At 37.1% G+C, this 18,095-nt stretch overlaps 1 protein-coding gene across 4 annotated transcripts in view; it reads left to right on the forward strand.

Annotated features, from left to right (window-relative positions):
• Positions 1-859: 859 nt before the first annotated feature.
• The window catches only part of lzts1 (leucine zipper, putative tumor suppressor 1), a 162,608-nt gene continuing 145,372 nt past the window's right edge, over positions 860-18,095 (forward strand). For all 4 annotated transcript variants that reach the window (XM_028805988.2, XM_051933320.1, XM_051933297.1 and 1 more), the window contains exon 1: positions 860-1,103. The gene's annotated coding sequence lies outside the window, so the exon portion shown is untranslated. The remainder of the gene's footprint in view (positions 1,104-18,095) is intronic.

Raw genomic sequence — 18,095 nt, forward strand, 5'->3', positions numbered from 1 at the left:
AAAATAAAAGTTTATTTATTTTTATACGTGCCTCCGGGTGAATTTGTGTCGGGTCGGGGCAATATAGCACCTTTTCTTACACCCTCTAACAACCCTTGTTCATACGGTTGACCTGGAGATCCAGGAGTTATTTTACTATGATATAATATTTAATATGATTTAAAATTATTATGCACATTTTTTGAGACATTATTAGATAGATAGATAGATAGATAGATAGATAGATAGATAGATAGATAGATAGATAGATAGACACCATTATTATTTGAAAATGAGTAAAATTGTTTTTGAATGGTAAGATAAGTATTATAGTTCAAAATATGTTACTGATCTTTCTCAATTTGAACAGTAGTAGGATTGAATTTGTTATGTAGATTTCCTTTCATTCTCCTCTATTATATAATAGAGAACTACAGTAGATGCCATTGTTCAAATGAAAAATTTAAAAAATATATTATTTCCTTTTCTTTTTTCCTACAAAAAAAAGAAAGCACATTTGCTTAATATGAGTTGTATGTGTGTTTGTGCCACCAAGTAAATGCATATTTTAACATACAGTATATTGTAATATATTACCAAAACATTTTTGAGAAAAAATACCTTATATGTTTAACTACAACTCAAAAACCTGCTAGCCTATGGCAGGAAGAAAAAACAATAGCCTTGAAACTCACAGTCCTATGAATCCCTCAGAAAAGCAGACCCCAGGAAAGGGAAGCAAACCAACTATGTGAATTTTTTGTTACCTTCATGTGAAAGAAAAAAAAAAATCCAGCCCAGACGCTCTCTTCTCAGCCAACAGCGCAGACAATCCAATCAGCAGGAGTGGGGTCATTGGTGGGCTGGGCTTTTCTCTCTCACAGCACAGGCAGCAGCCACTCTTGATGAATAGCAGAGACACTCTGGGCTCTTTGCCAGAAAGTGTGTTTATATTACAGTGGAATTGTGTGAGCATCCTGGGAGATTGGTTGGCAGCACCCATGGGGGGAGTAAAGGAAGAAAGAAGAGTTGGACGACGAAGAGGTCCGACTGTGCAGCACTGAACAAGCAGTGTGAGCATATTAAGGAAAGAACACCTACCCGAGTGTGAGCCATGGCCTGAGGTAAGTTAAGTGATCCTGTGCAAACACTATCTATCTATCTATCTATCTATCTATCTATCTATCTATCTATCTATCTATCTATCTATCTATCTATCTATCTGACTGTCTGTCTGTCTGTCATTACTACTTATAATGTTACTACTTATAATCTATCTAGCCATGTAGACTGAGTATACTAAATGCTTCATTGATATTTCAGCAAGTGCCTTACTGCACTTACTGTATCTAGTCAACAAAATATTTTTTGTTTAAGAATGGCTAAATAAGGGTAGTCTCTTTATGTGTTTCGCATAAATATTTGAATAATTACCAGCATCTGTGTATGTAAATAATAACTAGAAGGGATCAGACTGCACATGACTTAAGAATGTTAATGAGCATTCACAGTTATATACTGTGTGCACGCTGAGTCTCTCTAAGGTAATGTGAGTCTGGCAACCGAGCACTCGTGCATCTCTCCACAGACAGACCTTTACATCGTGACAGGCTACAACATATACAGCAGTGACACAGTGTCCTGCAAGACTGATTTTGAATTGAAATGCTTCTGCACATTATTGGCAAGTACTTCTTATAATAACACAATTATTAACCATTTAGAAGCCTCTTATATAATAAACAAAAGAGCTTATTAATATAATGTAAAAGGCATATGGACAGAATCACTCAACTACAAAGAATGAAGACAATAAAACTGAGTTTGTTTTTGTCATCTTATAGGTTTTGAGCGAGATGTGTTTTAGTTAAGTTAAAAGGATTTTCTATTGGTAGCAAAAAGCTGGAAGTATCAAGTATTGATGGTAGATGTCAACAGCTTATTTTTATTGAAGACAATAACAACAGCTAAGGGTTATGCCAACTTGTTTTCAATTCTTACCTCTGCATTGTTTGTGTAAACTTTTTGGACTTTTTTTAAGCCTGTCCTGTTCAACAGTTACATGCAAATGAAAACTTTTACAAGATGTTAACATTAACATTTAGTAGCTGTGTATTTTAATTTGCAAAATTTTTGGACTTTTTTTAAGCCTGTCCTGTTCAACAGTTACATGCAAATTAAAACTTTTACAAGATGTTAACATTAACATTTAGTAGCTGTGTATTTTAATTTCTTGCCTAATCATAGGCCATCGTGGTCATGAAAAATAATAAGAGTGAGTAATAGTTGAATAATATTGAACTAACAGTCCTGTGTACTTGTTACTACTATAGTATTATATTTTGTAATCTAAACATTTGGGTATTATCTGCAGATTCTAAGCTAGAGAACAAAAAGATTTAGCATACTAGTGGTGTCGGTGTGGAGTTTACTTGTTCACACCTTGTCCATATGAGATTTTCCAGTTACTCCAGTTTCTACCTACATTTCAGTTTTGTGCTGGATAGTTTGACTGGAGATTGTGGGTTTGTGTGTGAGTAAGAGTGCCATGTCTGTCTGCCTGTCTGTCTGTCTGTCTGACTATCCTATCTATCTATCTATCTATCTATCTATCTATCTATCTATCTATCTATCTATCTATCTATCTATCTATCTATCTATCTATCTATCTATCTATCTATGTATGTATGTATGTATGTATGTATGTATGTATGTATGTATGTATGTATGTATCTATCTATCTATCTATCTATCTATCTATCTATCTATCTATCTATCTATCTATCTATCTATCTATCTATCTATCTATCTATCTATGTATGTATGTATGTATGTATGTATGTGCTGGACTGGAATCTCACCCAGCATTAGATCTTGTCTTTATGTTATCATGACAGCCTTCAGCTGCTCACAATCCTGTTTTGAAAAAAATGAATAATTATTTCACTTTTTAAAAGATCTGTTTTAACCATCAGGGCAGCATGGTGGTGCACTGTTAGCCACTATATAGTAAGGAGACCAGCATTTGCATCCTGCCTCCTCCTGGTGTGGAGTTTGCATGTTCTCTCTGTGTCCGGGTGCTCTGGTTTCTTCCATCTGTTCAAAGACATGCAGGTTAGCATGTTAGAACTGGCAATTCTAAACTTGCCCTGGTATGTGTGTGTTCACTCTGCAATGGACTGGCGCCCTGTCCAAGGTTTGTTCATGGCCTTGCACCCAGTGCCAGCTGGGATAGGCTCCAACGGCTCTGGTCTGGATTAAGCAGGGTAGAAAATTACATGATATGTTTTATCAGTAAAAGTATCTTGTATTTGAAAATTAAGACAATAACTGTGCTTTGCAATATAAGTCTATCAGTTTTAATTGTACAAAAAAAGAAGAAAATTCGTGAAATCTTTAAATTAAGCTCACGATACCTCGTAATATTCCAACAGAATTTAGCATTTTGTTTTTATTAATCAAAATCCCTCATTAGAAAAGCTCATTACAAGAGAGTATCTTATCGTAGTGTTTTGTTTACATTTTTTTTCCTTTTCACAACCTAAATGGAAGATCCAACACATTTTTTAACATGGCGAGTGCAAGGAAAGAGGTTCCGGTCTATTGTGAAATTTACCACTGCTTCATGATCACCAGTGACATTTGCTTGAACGTTTCGGTTTGTGTGAAGTTTGCATATTAGCCCCATATTTGTGTGGGTGTCTTCAACATTCCAAAGAGAATTAAATACCAGCTCTAAATTAGCACTGTATGATCATGCCCGCTGATGGATTAGCACTTGAGCCCTGCCTTAAGCCCTTTGCTGCTCTACAATCCTGTGACATACAAATTGCTTCAGAATGTTATGGTTGACCATGAGGAAGAGGAAGTTGAAACAAACCTATGAGAGAATGCCTGCCTATGCTATGTGCTTAGTGGTTCTTTTGCTAAATTGGTGACTGAATGTGTAGTTTATAATAGCTATGCATTACAAATTGGTATTTATGTTTATATTTTATAAAATTATAATATAATAATATTAAAATAATTTTAGTGTTTTAGTTGAGGCAAGGTTTGTAAACATTTTAGCATTTATCTTTTAAAGTTGAAAGTAACAAATGATCAATGGCATTGGCTTAAAGTAAAAGAAGCTGGAAAATGAATATAATTTAAATGTTTGTTGCCACAGCATATATCAACAATGTGTTATATATATATACTTACAGATTATCCCATCATTCATTTCCAAAGAGACTGCTTGGCACTGCACATCTTTCTTTCTTATAGATTATCCCTAGCCATGACAGTTTTACACACTCTTTAAAAGATGGTCATTATACTCAATTGATGTGAAGAGGCATAAAAGAAATTAGACACTGGTTATGGGTGTCCCGACTTGTACCTTGCTTTTGCCCCCAAGTATATGAGAAATAAATTGGTCGACTAAGTTGATGCAGACGTTCTTTGAATAGTAACGATAGAAAAGATGGCTCACTTACTATTAATATTATTAGTAAAGACGATTTTCATAACCAGAGATGTTATAAAGGATTCAAGCAGTTGCACCTTATTTAATGACCTTTGTGTACTGCAAGCTAGGATACGGTAAGTGGCATTTCTTATTGAGGAAGCAAGAATTGTCATTACCACTAAATGCAATGCTAATGCAGAATAGTGAACACTATATAAGAAGGTGCCAAAACTTTTAGACTTAAGTTTTACATAAATAGGGCAGAAATATAGAAATGAGAAATATTATGAACCCTTAATGATCTCCTCAATGTTTAAAACATGGAGTGGTGAAAATCTGAACAAATTATAAAAAGTGCATAATTTTTTTGCTCAACAAGTTCCAAAAACATATTGCAACTACAGTGGTGTGAAAAACTATTTGCCCCCTTCCTGATTTCTTATTCTTTTGCATGTTTGTCACACAAAATGTTTCTGATCATCAAACACATTTAACCATTAGTCAAATATAACACAAGTAAACACAAAATGCAGTTTGTAAATGGTGGTTTTTATTATTTAGGGAGAAAAAAAAATCCAAACCTACATGGCCCTGTGTGAAAAAGTAATTGCCCCCCTGAACCTAATAACTGGTTGGGCCACCCTTAGCAGCAATAACTGCAATCAAGCGTTTGCGATAACTTGCAATGAGTCTTTTACAGCGCTCTGGAGGAATTTTGGCCCACTCATCTTTGCAAAATTGTTGTAATTCAGCTTTATTTGAGGGTTTTCTAGCATGAACCGCCTTTTTAAGGTCATGCCATAGCATCTCAATTGGATTCAGGTCAGGACTTTGACTAGGCCACTCCAAAGTCTTCATTTTGTTTTTCTTCAGCCATTCAGAGGTGGATTTGCTGGTGTGTTTTGGGTCATTGTCCTGTTGCAGCACCCAAGTTTCGCTTCAGCTTGAGTTGACGAACAGATGGCCGGACATTCTCCTTCAGGATTTTTTGGTAGACAGTAGAATTCATGGTTCCATCTATCACAGCAAGCCTTCCAGGTCCTGAAGCAGCAAAAACAACCCCAGACCATCACACTACCACCACCATATTTTACTGTTGGTATGATGTTCTTTTTCTGAAATGCTGTGTTCCTTTTACGCCAGATGTAACGGGACATTTGCCTTCCAAAAAGTTCAACTTTTGTCTCATCAGTCCACAAGGTATTTTCCCAAAAGTCTTGGCAATCGTTGAGATGTTTCTTAGCAAAATTGAGACGAGCCCTAATGTTCTTTTTGCTTAACAGTGGTTTGCGTCTTGGAAATCTGCCATGCAGGCTGTTTTTGCCCAGTCTCTTTCTTATGGTGGAGTCGTGAACACTGACCTTAATTGAGGCAAGTGAGGCCTGCAGTTCTTTAGACGTTGTCCTGGGGTCTTTTGTGACCTCTCGGATGAGTCGTCTCTGCGCTCTTGGGGTAATTTTGGTCGGCCGGCCACTCCTGGGAAGGTTCACCACTGTTCCATGTTTTTGCCATTTGTGGATAATGGCTCTCACTGTGGTTCGCTGGAGTCCCAAAGCTTTAGAAATGGCTTTATAACCTTTACCAGACTGATAGATCTCAATTACTTCTGTTCTCATTTGTTCCTGAATTTCTTTGGATCTTGGCATGATGTCTAGCGTTTGAGGTGCTTTTGGTCTACTTCTCTGTGTCAGGCAGCTCCTATTTAAGTGATTTCTTGATTGAAACAGGTGTGGGCAGTAATCAGGCCCTGGGGGTGGCTACGGAAATTGAACTCAGGTGTGATACACCACAGTTAGGTTATTTTTTAACAAGGGGGCAATTACTTTTTCACACAGGGCCATGTAGGTTTGGATTTTTTTTCTCCCTAAATAATAAAAACCATCATTTAAAAACTGCATTTTGTTTTTACTTGTGTTATATTTGACTAATGGTTAAATGTGTTTGATGATCAGAAACATTTTGTGTGACAAACATCCAAAAGAATAAGAAATCAGGAAGGGGGCAAATAGTTTTTCACACCACTGTATATCTAAATGCCAAAAGAGCAAGTCAGCAGTATTTTCACAAATCTGATATTCCTCATTATTTAAAAAAACTACCTTTCTTTATTTTTCATATCTTCATGCAGAAATCTTACAGCATCAACAGCAATTTTGATAGAATCCATCTTATCAATCTGCTCGTCAACTGTAAACCATGCAATTCTTTTTCTTGCTTTTTGCAATGAACAATTTTTCAACACAATGTTATTAATTGATTGTGATTAATATTCACTTAACAAAGGGTGTCTTAAAAACAGTACTAGAATTTCATTGTTTTGTGCACATTCTGTCATAAACAAAGCATTATCACATTTTTTCCCTTTTAAAATCTACTTGCTGCCAAGATGGCAGCTATGTCTCATCCGTGTTAACATTTTCTTGCTTCCTCAATAAGAAATGCCACTTACTGTATCCTAGCTTGCAGTAGGTCATTAAATAAGGTGCAACTGCTTCTTCTTCTTTTTCTCATTTATATCTTCCCAATAGGTAATATCTTCCGGCACCATGGTATTAGGTTTCATTGTTACACTGATGACACACAGCTATATCTATCCACTAAATCCACTTCTGTTTTCCCTCCAAATACTCTTATGGCATGTCTCCAAGACATAAAGACATGGATGACTCACATTTTTCTCCAACTAAACAGCAATAAAACGGACGTTCTCCTCATTGGCTCTAAATCTACACTTGCTAAGGTTAACCATTCTTCTATTTTAATTAACAATATCAACACAAACATCTCTTCCCAAGTTAAGAGCCTGGTCATTATTCTTGACAGTACTCTCTCTTTTTCTTCCCATATAAGTAGTACTAGGGTGTTGTACCGTGTTAGCCATTATGAATGTAGAGAAAAGCCAAGCAAAATGACACCTTTTATTGGCTAACTAGAAAGATTACAATATGCAAGCTTTCGAGGCAACTCAGGCCCCTTCTTCAGGCAAGATGTAATACAGAAACTCAACATCTTACATCTTGCCTGAAGAAGGGGCCTGAGTTGCCTCGAAAGCTTGCATATTGTAATCTTTCTAGTTAGCCAATAAAAGGTGTCATTTTGCTTGGCTTTTCTTCCCATATAAGTAACATTTCTCAGACTGCCTTCTTCTATCCTCGAAACATTTCTAGACTTTGTCCTGTTCTTACGCAACACAGTACTGAAGTGTTGGTTAATGTCCTAGACACCTCACGTATAAATTACTGTAACGCTATTCTATCTGGCATCCCACAAAAACTTATGCATCGTTTACAATTTCTTCAAAATTCTGCTGCCAGGATAATAACCTGCTGTTCTAAATCCACTTAACATATGACACCGATTCTCTCTCAACTTCACTGGCTCCCTTTTAACTGCAGAATACAATAAAAAATACTGTTCTTAACATTTAAAACTCTCCACAACCTCACTGATCTCCTCAGACTTACACTCCCGCTCGCTCACTCAGATCCTCATCTGCAGCTCTACTTTCTGTACCACACATCAAACTCTGTTCTGGGGGAGCTTGAGCGTCTCTCATAGTGCTCCTCAAATCTGAAATTCTCTTCCTTCTCATATACGTCAGCTCGATTCAATAACACATTTTAAAACTACCCTCAAAACTTATCTTTTCAAACTGGCATATCAATTGTGAATTCTACACTGTCACTCCCTGTTATATTTGTTTGTTTGGTAATTATTGCTTTGTGATTTATCATTCTCTTGTTTTTATTTTACTAATGTTGTTTAATTTTATTGTAAGGTGACCTTGAGTGCTAAGAAAGGGGCCTATTAAATAAAATGTATTATTATTATTTTAATTTTTTTGTTTCTCCCCAATGTATATACAGTATATATACATATTTATATATATATATATATATATATATATATATATATATATATATATATATATATATATATATATATATATATATATATATATATATATCTCCTTGGATATACACTGCAGTTTATCCTTGTTATATCCTTGATATCTTCAATTGAACATTGATACAGAAATGGGAAACTAAATCATGCAATGACTGCAACAAAATCTCTTCCAGTAGGTTTAGTGTGCATACTGCACAAGAAAAGCTATATTTCATTCATGGGTTACTTCAAGGGCAGAAAGAAGCAGGCCATTTCAAAGACAAGTAGCAAATGAAGCATATTAAGTGTTGCTATTGGATTAGATTATTAATAGACTGAACTTGAAAAACAAATTGACTGCTCCCAGTCTGATTAAAAAGACAGAGAGGACAAAGCATTCACACATATCAAAATGAGCAAACATTTCAACGCATGGAAATAGCAACATCTCAACTTAAAGCTTTCCTAGTGTACCTTGTTAACTGTTTCATCTGTGCCACTAATGTTTTTTGTTAATAGTGGAGCCATAAAATATCAACCGAGAAGGTGCTAAAAATCACATTTTTGACATTGGCAGACCTTTGTAAAATCTACTACATGCATCACCACTGGTAAAGGAACAAAAACACACACCCCATAATTACTGGAATGGAAATTAAATGTTTGCTTTTGGAACTGTCTAAGCTATGATAATTTCATTGTGCTAATGTTTAACATAGAATAAATTTGTATAAAATTGAGCCATGAATAACAGAAGATACACAGTGTCTTGGGAAGAATGTGCTTTATGAGTAAAGTTTTTAAAATGTTTGCATTTTACTGCAGCTCGTCAGTGTCTATTTTTGTCATACGTTTTCAGTGTAGGGTACATTTCATTTCAGTTATGCGCTGAGTGACTATCTATGTGATGACGCCAATAGCCATACTACAAACTGTCACTTACAAAAGAAAAAATTAAACAAAAAATATCCAAACTTCCAAATGTACATTGGTCAAGTTGTGATAAACGATTCTAAACCTCAAGAGCTTATTTGTGTTTAAAGTGACGAGATGTGCATGACCTTTATTTTTCGTAGAATACATTTTACCAGGTAAAAATATATATGGGAATATGAGTTTCTATAATTCTGTATCATTTCCATCCAGTTACTTTTGCATTAAAATTATTCCTGACAGCAGTGATTATTTATTTCATGGTGCAGTAATGTTGTTTTGTTTTGCATATAGGCGTCTCCATGTTATGATTTTCGTTACTGGCACACTGCTTCTGGTTGCCAAGGAACATGATTTCAGATGGCACCACATCTCACATCATCAGCCCTTAAAAAAGCATGGTGCGAATTTCTCTCCCTTGGCTTCTGAACTTTCAGTTTTCCATTTGACTTTAATTTCTGATTAGCGATTAGGCTTTGACGCAATAGGTTTCGACTTCAAATTTTCAATCAAAATATTGCAGCATAATTTGCATCCTGGTACAGAAGTCATAAATAAATGTATCAACTGAATTTGCATCCTGGTACAGAAGTCTTAAAAGTATCAACTGGAAATTAAAAAAATAAAAAATAAATAAACCCAGGAAATATAAATGTGGTGATTCAGAAGAACTTATATATGTGGAAGTTGATGACAGGAAAGCTGGAGTATTGCAATTTCCAGTTTAGTATGCCAGAAGTAGTGTTGAGATGGCAATTCTATATCAGACAGAAGCTAGTGTAGTTAAGCCTGTTGACCTGTAACTCGTAAATTGTTGTTCATTGAACACATGGAGGCCTTCTATCCCCTCAGAGATTTGCTCCTTACATTGAGTGCAGAGTGTGGCGTTCTTCACAAACCATGTTCTAATTAGCTTAAACATAGGACTTGTGACTGGACCTGGGCACCTCATTTCCCCTGTTTTATTTACCCTTGTGGAATGAGTGTAGGAATGGATTCTTACTTTACCTTCAAGGTCGGCCATGTACAGAGAATACTCAGATCATTTCTGCAGGACATATTCACTCACCAAAAATAGAACCGTGAAATTCAATTCTAGCTAGGTGTAAAGTATTACATTTGTCAGTGTTTCTCAGCTACTGCTCATTCATTATCAGTTTATAAATAATAGAGAGGTAAATAATTAATTAAATAAGACTGATATATTTTTTGCAATAGGACTAGATTACTCCCTTAATGCTTTATCTTTTTAATTTCAGACTACTCTGTTTTAAAAAATCTCTTCTTCAGAACACTGATGAGCTCTACAAATTAGGTTATATTTCCCAGATGGCTTCTTTCACATTGCAGTCTTTTAAGAGCAAAGGATTTGAAATATTTTGTGATGGCATCCAATGTTAATCCTTGCTTATCTCACAGACTTGGCATTAGGCTGTGCAGAAGTGAAGTGGGAACTTTGTGGTTGACTAGCTATGTGATTTATATCTTTGAAAACAAGGTTTTAAAAACTGTCCAAAGCATAAACTGGGGAACATTACTGGTCATTGTAGAGTATGCATTGTATCTAAGAAGGGGTGCTAAAGACCCAAGCTCAATTTAGGGGGAGGGGAAAGGAGCTAAACAAAAGAAAAAAAAAGTAGCAAATAAAAAAGAAAAATAACAAAATTGATAACCTTGCTATTCTCTCCTCCCAAGTCTCTTTCTCTCTATACTTTAGGCTCTATTCCAGCTACCAGCAGAGTTATTGCCCCGACCTACTTCCCAACTTTGAGACAAGTGTGATAATGGGCTAAAGACCTCTTTAAACCTTATTCTGAAGTCACTTCTGGAATTATATCCAAGTTAAAGATAAACTCCATTTTTGTATCAGTAACACCAGGCTACAATATTCTCTGATGCCCTTTAGTACTCATGCACCCTCCGTGTTGGCTGAGTCACATTTTAAAACAACATCTTAAACAAGAATTCATATAAAATACATCTTCTTCCAACCATTAAGAAATCAGTAATCCAGTTCAGGATCACAGGAGTACAACATGTCCTCGTAGCATTAGATCAAAGACAGGAACCAACACCTAGACAGAGAACCAAACAATTGACATAAAAAGAGTTCATATATTTTAAAAACTAATTTCAGCTGGATCAGTTACAATTCCTTCATCACTTTCTGTTCACTTTCAGGTTGTGCAGTGGTTAGGACTACTTCCTCACAGCTACTTTGAATTCTTACTGAACTGCTGGAAAGAAAAATTTGGGATGCCTCCTGGGTTCTCCTATTTAATGTCTACAGTCCAACAAAAATATAACTAAATATATTGGCTGGTTAGCCACTGATGCTCGGTCAGCTTCTGAAAAGCTCCGTCCGGCAGGTAGCTCTTGTCAGAAATGACACCTCTTTCCAGGAAGACCAAGCTTTTAAGGAGAGGGTGAAGTCAGTTGCTCTCACCAGGCAATTCTCTGCAGACAGAAGGAGATAACAATGTTAGCGTTAGAACCCCTTCTTGTCCCCAAAGTGCAACGGAGCCTGAGATATGTAATAACATGCATGACACTGGTTACACAGAGTTTACGTGTTCTCCCATTATTCTGGTGAGTTTTCTCTGGATTCTCCTATTTTTGATGCACTTCTCAAAGAAATATATATGTTAGGTTAAGTGGTGACTCTGACCTGGGTTGTGTGAGAACAGAAGTGCTCAGTATGGTGGTTTTGTATCTAGAATTGTATCCTACCTTCTGTACAATGTTTCCTGGAAAGGATGGAACCCTGAAAATTGGATAAAGCAGTGACAAATACAGATGGACTTTCCATCTCTTGTTGTATTTTACATGGTGGACATTCCTAATGTTTTAATCTTTCAACTTTTCTAAACACAATCTTATGCAAAGTAATAATAAAGGAGTTTTAAAAAAGTTGGTTTTGATAAAGTACTGCTATGTATGCCCCCTATAGTTTAGTAATATTGAATGTGCTTGTTTAGGACTTAACTTATATGAAAGTGGGACAAAAATCAACATGGATATCGCAACCTATCTAAAAGACTGTAAGGCCAGGTACCTCTTGGATCATTTCCCTACTGGAGTGCCTATCCTGAGGAGTTTGTTTGTGTTCATTTCATTCACATTGTAGTTCAGTTTATCTACTTTGATAAAAAGAAGTGTTGTTGGCTGAATGGACTGGTGAAGCTAAATTGGCCCAGTGTTAGTAACTGGGCAATGAGTGTTCTGTGTGACAGTCTATCATCCTATCCAAGGTTGATTCTGGCATTGCATCAATTGCTAACAAGTTGGAGACTGACACCCTAAAACATAAAACAATAAACAATAAATATGAATATTATTGACAATACAAACGGTCAATGCTCCATTCTCATATGTGCTCTCCACTGACTAGCAGTTACACAGAGATTGACATGGTACTTCTTGTATTTGGTACCGTTATAAAGATAATTTAAAAAATGATGGTTTAAAATAATAGGAATTATAACTCTGTATCACCAACTAAACCAAAAAATATCTTATTACGGACATGAATAAAATGTCCACCAATGGGAATCAGTATAACGTCCTCTCTATCTCTTCAGTATTCTCAACAAAAGCAACTTAGCAGGCACTAAAAATAATTGGTAAATAGTTAGTGGTGCTTCATTTTGTTCATTCTTCATTCTTTTTTTATATGGTTGCTTTCTCAGGATTATTATTTCTTTTTACTTTTTTTTTGTTTTTATTTAGACAAGTATTGTATTTCTTTTCTCTGAACACATACTGAGCTATCCTTTCAGTTCTATAAAAGAACAGCTTCTCTTTTCTTTCTTTTTTATATACATTTTTATTGTATTTTTGAGAAGCTGAATATTACAATGACAAACTCCTCAATCAATCAAATAGTAATAACAGCACATTCATTTCAAAAGCAATACAGAGAAAACAAAGAAGAAATATAAATGCAAAGGCAAAAAGTACATCAGGATTTTTCTTACCATGCATATGACTTGCCATGCAGAAAATAAGTAATGCTGAGTGTTAATTGGTTTTGCAAATTAAATGACAACATGCAGCAGGCCAATGACATTGGGTCATCTATAAATGCAAGGTTTTTGATTTCACAGATCATATAATACCATGTAATCAGCACACTTCAGATTTACTGTCAAGTGCACAAAGTGTAGTGAAATTCCTATTTGCATGCTTGACCAACATGCAACACACCCCATTTTCTGACACTGCAAATCTTGTTCCATAGATTATGTGAAATATAACAACACAGAAAGCAATGGGCCAAAAGTAGTTCAATTATGTTGTGTTAGATTAACTGCCAGCTAATGTGTTTATTAACCAATTGCTGGATTGCTACATATGACTTCCCTTACAGGGAGGGACTTAGCCTTGCACCCAGTGATGCCAGAATGGGCTTCGGCTTGGGTGAAGTAGATACAATCAATGGATGCATGGCACTGGGATACAGTGATCAGTGATGCAGCTTCATGGCTTTAGGGAAGTGAGACTATATTCATAATATGTACACCCCTGCTGGATTGAAATGGATTATTCTCACTAGATTATGCAAAGGATGACTCATCAGTCAGACTATATCAGGGAGTAACGATGTGCCATCAAAGTATTCTAGAAGTGAGCTCTGTTCAGATCAGTCATGTTTGATGGGCTGCTCCTTCTCTCTGTGTGGGTTATATGTGTGGTATGGAGTGCTTTAGGGCTGTCATTACTCAGATGTACACTTGGCAGGGAGAGTTAAAGCAGGGAGATTAAACAGAAGATCTGCTGCTTTGACCTTTACCAATATTTCCATTACAGGTTTTTGATTATACTGACAATAATTTGATTCTCCTCCACTTCTGTATAGGAAGACAGTAGTCAGGTAGTGTTAAGGTGCACAGAATGTATTTTTCTATTTTTAACTCTTACAGAAATCTGCTCCTGCATGTTAAATTATGTATAAATATTAGATGAATCTGTCTTATGGCTTCTCTCTGCCATCTTCAATATTTTCTATTAAGACTCAGCCTTGCTTTTTAAAAAAACATGTCAGCTACTGTCTGGACAGGCCAAAATAAGCATTTTGATCATGCCAGTTTTCCATCCATTTTTAAGTGTATTTATTTAAAATGTAATTTATTTCTGTCGCTTAACTTATTTCTCAGAAATGCATGTATTTTTGATTAGATCACCATCATATTTTTGTTTAAATCAGTTTGTTTTCTGAATTCATTGGTCCAATTGGAAGTCTATTCTATCAATTCAGCCATTACCAGGTCTACTCAAACCAGTTTAGGATTGTAGGAAATTAGAACCTATTCTAGCAGCCTCAGGGCCAAGGCAGGGTGTATGACAGTGGAGGTAATGCTGTCAGTGTGAAAAATCAAGCCTTGTCAGAAGGTATAACCTGGAATTTTTAACATGAATTAGTATGGCCCTGGTGTAGGGCACAGAAATCAGGGAATGATTGTAACAGAAAGGCAAACCTCTTCTTGAGCACAAAGGCAATGGTTTGTCATTGAAATAAACACAATCATTATGAATATATTTCATAAATATAAAATATAAAATTTATAAATATAAAATAATAAAATTATTTTTTATTAAATAAACCCATCTCTAATGGCTTATTGTCGTGGGGATGAGGAATCAGGAATATTATATATATTATATATACTGTAAATATATATATATATATATATATATATATATATATATATATATATATATATATATTATAAAATTATATATATATAATAAAATTATATATATATATATATTTGCCCAGGATATTTCCTAAGACAATGGGCCACAGTTATAGTGCTAACAGTTAATTGGATGTATCAGAAGTACTAAGTAATTAACTAAGTGCTTTTTTGTATACAATATTTTTTTTTTTTTTTTACCAGGGTCTAATATTATTACTGTAGTTCACTGAATCTGCTTAGTCAGATGCTGCATACATTTGACCATGAGTAAAACATTTGTGCCGTAGACCAATTACTTATTTTCCTACTGACTGATTTTGGTTTTTGTTGATGGTCATTGAAAAACAGAATTTTTGCAAATTGTTTTGTTCTGATTTGGAACAAGTTATCAGTACTAATAATGTGTATTTTGAGTATTTATATCCACCTGCATTGCAACCTGTGCTAGTTGGGATAGGTTCCTGCTTCTAACTTCAAGAATAAAGCAGGTTTATAAATTGATGAATGAATACTATTATTATAAAAGATTTTCATTTGTAATTCCCTTAAGCATTAGATTAGTTTTTGTGTTTTTCGTCATTTATTTGTTTAAGCTTCCTTTTTCTCTTTTTTTTTTTTTGTTATAGCCAGTCAATAAAGTCATGCCAATAATTTGTGTTTTACTACAACTCCTTAAAAGAAGCATTGATGTTTACAGGCTGCACATTTAGGTGCATATATTTGAATATTTTAAAAGCTTATATTATAAACTAAAAGATATGCATAACATACTAAAATGCATCTCCCCACACCTCCTTGAGCCATGAGGCCAGGAATTAGATTGAGTGGTTTAGAAAATGGAATTACATGAAAAAAAGCAATAGAATGTAAATCCTTATTTAATGGAGCGTACCTGTAAAATACCAATGAACAGATTTTTCTGAATTATGAGAAGAATAATATGTGTCATGAGATTTTCAGTACAACATCACAGCGTGAGTTCTCACATTTAGATGCTGCTTGGCAAGACGTTTACAGCTTAAAACACACAAATTCACAACTGATTTTCTTAGTTGTTACAAGTCTGTTACAGGTGTGTTAGTAAATGTTTGTGTAAGTTATATAAACTAATTATATAAATGTTTCATATCGCAAAAGTTCATATACTGTAACTGTATGAGACAAAATATCAACATACGCTGCATGTATTGCCACAACTAGAGGATGGAAACATTGAAAAAAAGAAAACATTGGAAATATTGAACACGTAAAAAAAGTTTGATTATTTATTAACACAACAAATAGCATATACATAATGTGCTCATTTCAGTACAAACTATAGTGTGAGACAAAATCTGACTATATACATTATGTGTTTCAGTATATAGTGTATTTGTTTTACCATCCATCCATCCATTGTCTCCCGCTTATCCGAGGTCGGGTCGCGGGGGAAGCAGCTGGAGCAGAGATGCCCAGACTTCCCTCTCCCCGGCCACTTCTTCTAGCTCTTCCGGGAGAATCCCAAGGCGTTCCCAGGCCAGTCGAGAGACATAGTCCCTCCAACGTGTCCTGGGTCTTCCCTGGGGCCTCCTCCCAGTTGGACGTGCCCGGAACACCTCACCAGGGAGGCGTCCAGGAGGCATCCTGATCAGATGCCCGAGCCACCTCATCTGACTCCTCTCGATGCGGAGGAGCAGCGGCTCTACTCTGAGCCCCTCCCGGATGACTGAGCTTCTCACCCTATCTTTAAGGGAAAGCCCAGACACCCTGCGAAGGAAACTCATTTCAGCCGCTTGTATTCGCGATCTCGTTCTTTCGGTCACTACCCATAGTTCATGACCATAGGTGAGGGTAGGAACATAGATCGACTGGTAAATTGAGAGCTTCGCCTTGCAGCTCAGCTCCTTTTTCACCACGACAGACCGATGCAGCGCCCGCATTACTGCGGATGCCGCACCTATCCGCCTGTCGATCTCACGTTCCATTCTTCCCTCACTCGTGAACAAGATCCCGAGATACTTGAACTCCTCCACTTGAGGCAGGATCTCGCTACCAACCCTGAGAGGGCACTCCACCCTTTTCCGGCTGAGGACCATGGTCTCGGATTTGGAGGTGCTGATTCTCATCCCAGCCGCTTCACACTCGGCTGCGAACTGATCCAGAGAGAGCTGAAGATCACGGCCTGATGAAGCAAACAGGACAACATCATCTGCAAAAAAGCAGTGACCCAATCCTGAGCCCACCAAACCGGACCCCCTCAACGCCCTGGCTGCGCCTAGAAATTCTGTCCATAAAAGTTATGAACAGAAGCGGTGACAAAGGGCAGCCCTGGCGGAGTCCAACTCTCACTGGAAACGGGTTCGACTTACTGCCGGCAATGCGGACCAAGCTCTGGCACCGATCGTACAGGGACCGAACAGCCCTTATCAGGGGGGCCGGTACCCCATACTCTCGGAGTACCCCCCACAGGATTCCCCGAGGGACACGGTCGAATGCTTTTTCCAAGTCCACAAAACACATGTAGACTGGTTGGGCAAACTCCCATGCACCCTCCAGGACCCTGCTAAGGGTATAGAGCTGGTCCACTGTTCCGCGACCAGGACGAAAACCACACTGTTCCTCCTGAATCCGAGGCTCGACTATCCGACGGACCCTCCTCTCCAGGACCCCTGAATAGACTTTTCCAGGGAGGCTGAGGAGTGTGATCCCTCTGTAGTTGGAACACACCCTCCGATCCCCCTTCTTAAAGAGGGGGATCACCACCCCGGTCTGCCAATCCAGAGGCACTGTCCCTGATGTCCATGCGATGTTGCAGAGGTGTGTCAACCAAGACAGTCCTACAACATCAAGAGCCTTGAGGAACTCCGGGCGTATCTCATCCACCCCCGGGGCCCTGCCACCAAGGAGTTTTTTGACCACCTCGGTGACCTCAGTCCCAGAGATGGGGGAGCCCACCTCTGAGTCCCCAGGCTCTGCTTCCTCATTGGAAGGCATGTTAATGGGATTGAGGAGGTCTTCGAAGTACTCCCCCCACCAACCCACAACGTCCCGAGTCGAGGTCAGCAGCGCACCATCCCCACCATATACAGTGTTGACACTGCACTGCTTCCCCTTCCTGAGACGCCGGATGGTGGACCAGAATCTCCTCGAAGCCGTCTGAAAGTCGT

Source organism: Erpetoichthys calabaricus, chromosome 1 (assembly GCF_900747795.2).
Source record: "Erpetoichthys calabaricus chromosome 1, fErpCal1.3, whole genome shotgun sequence".
NCBI classification, from domain to species: Eukaryota; Metazoa; Chordata; class Cladistia; order Polypteriformes; family Polypteridae; genus Erpetoichthys; species Erpetoichthys calabaricus.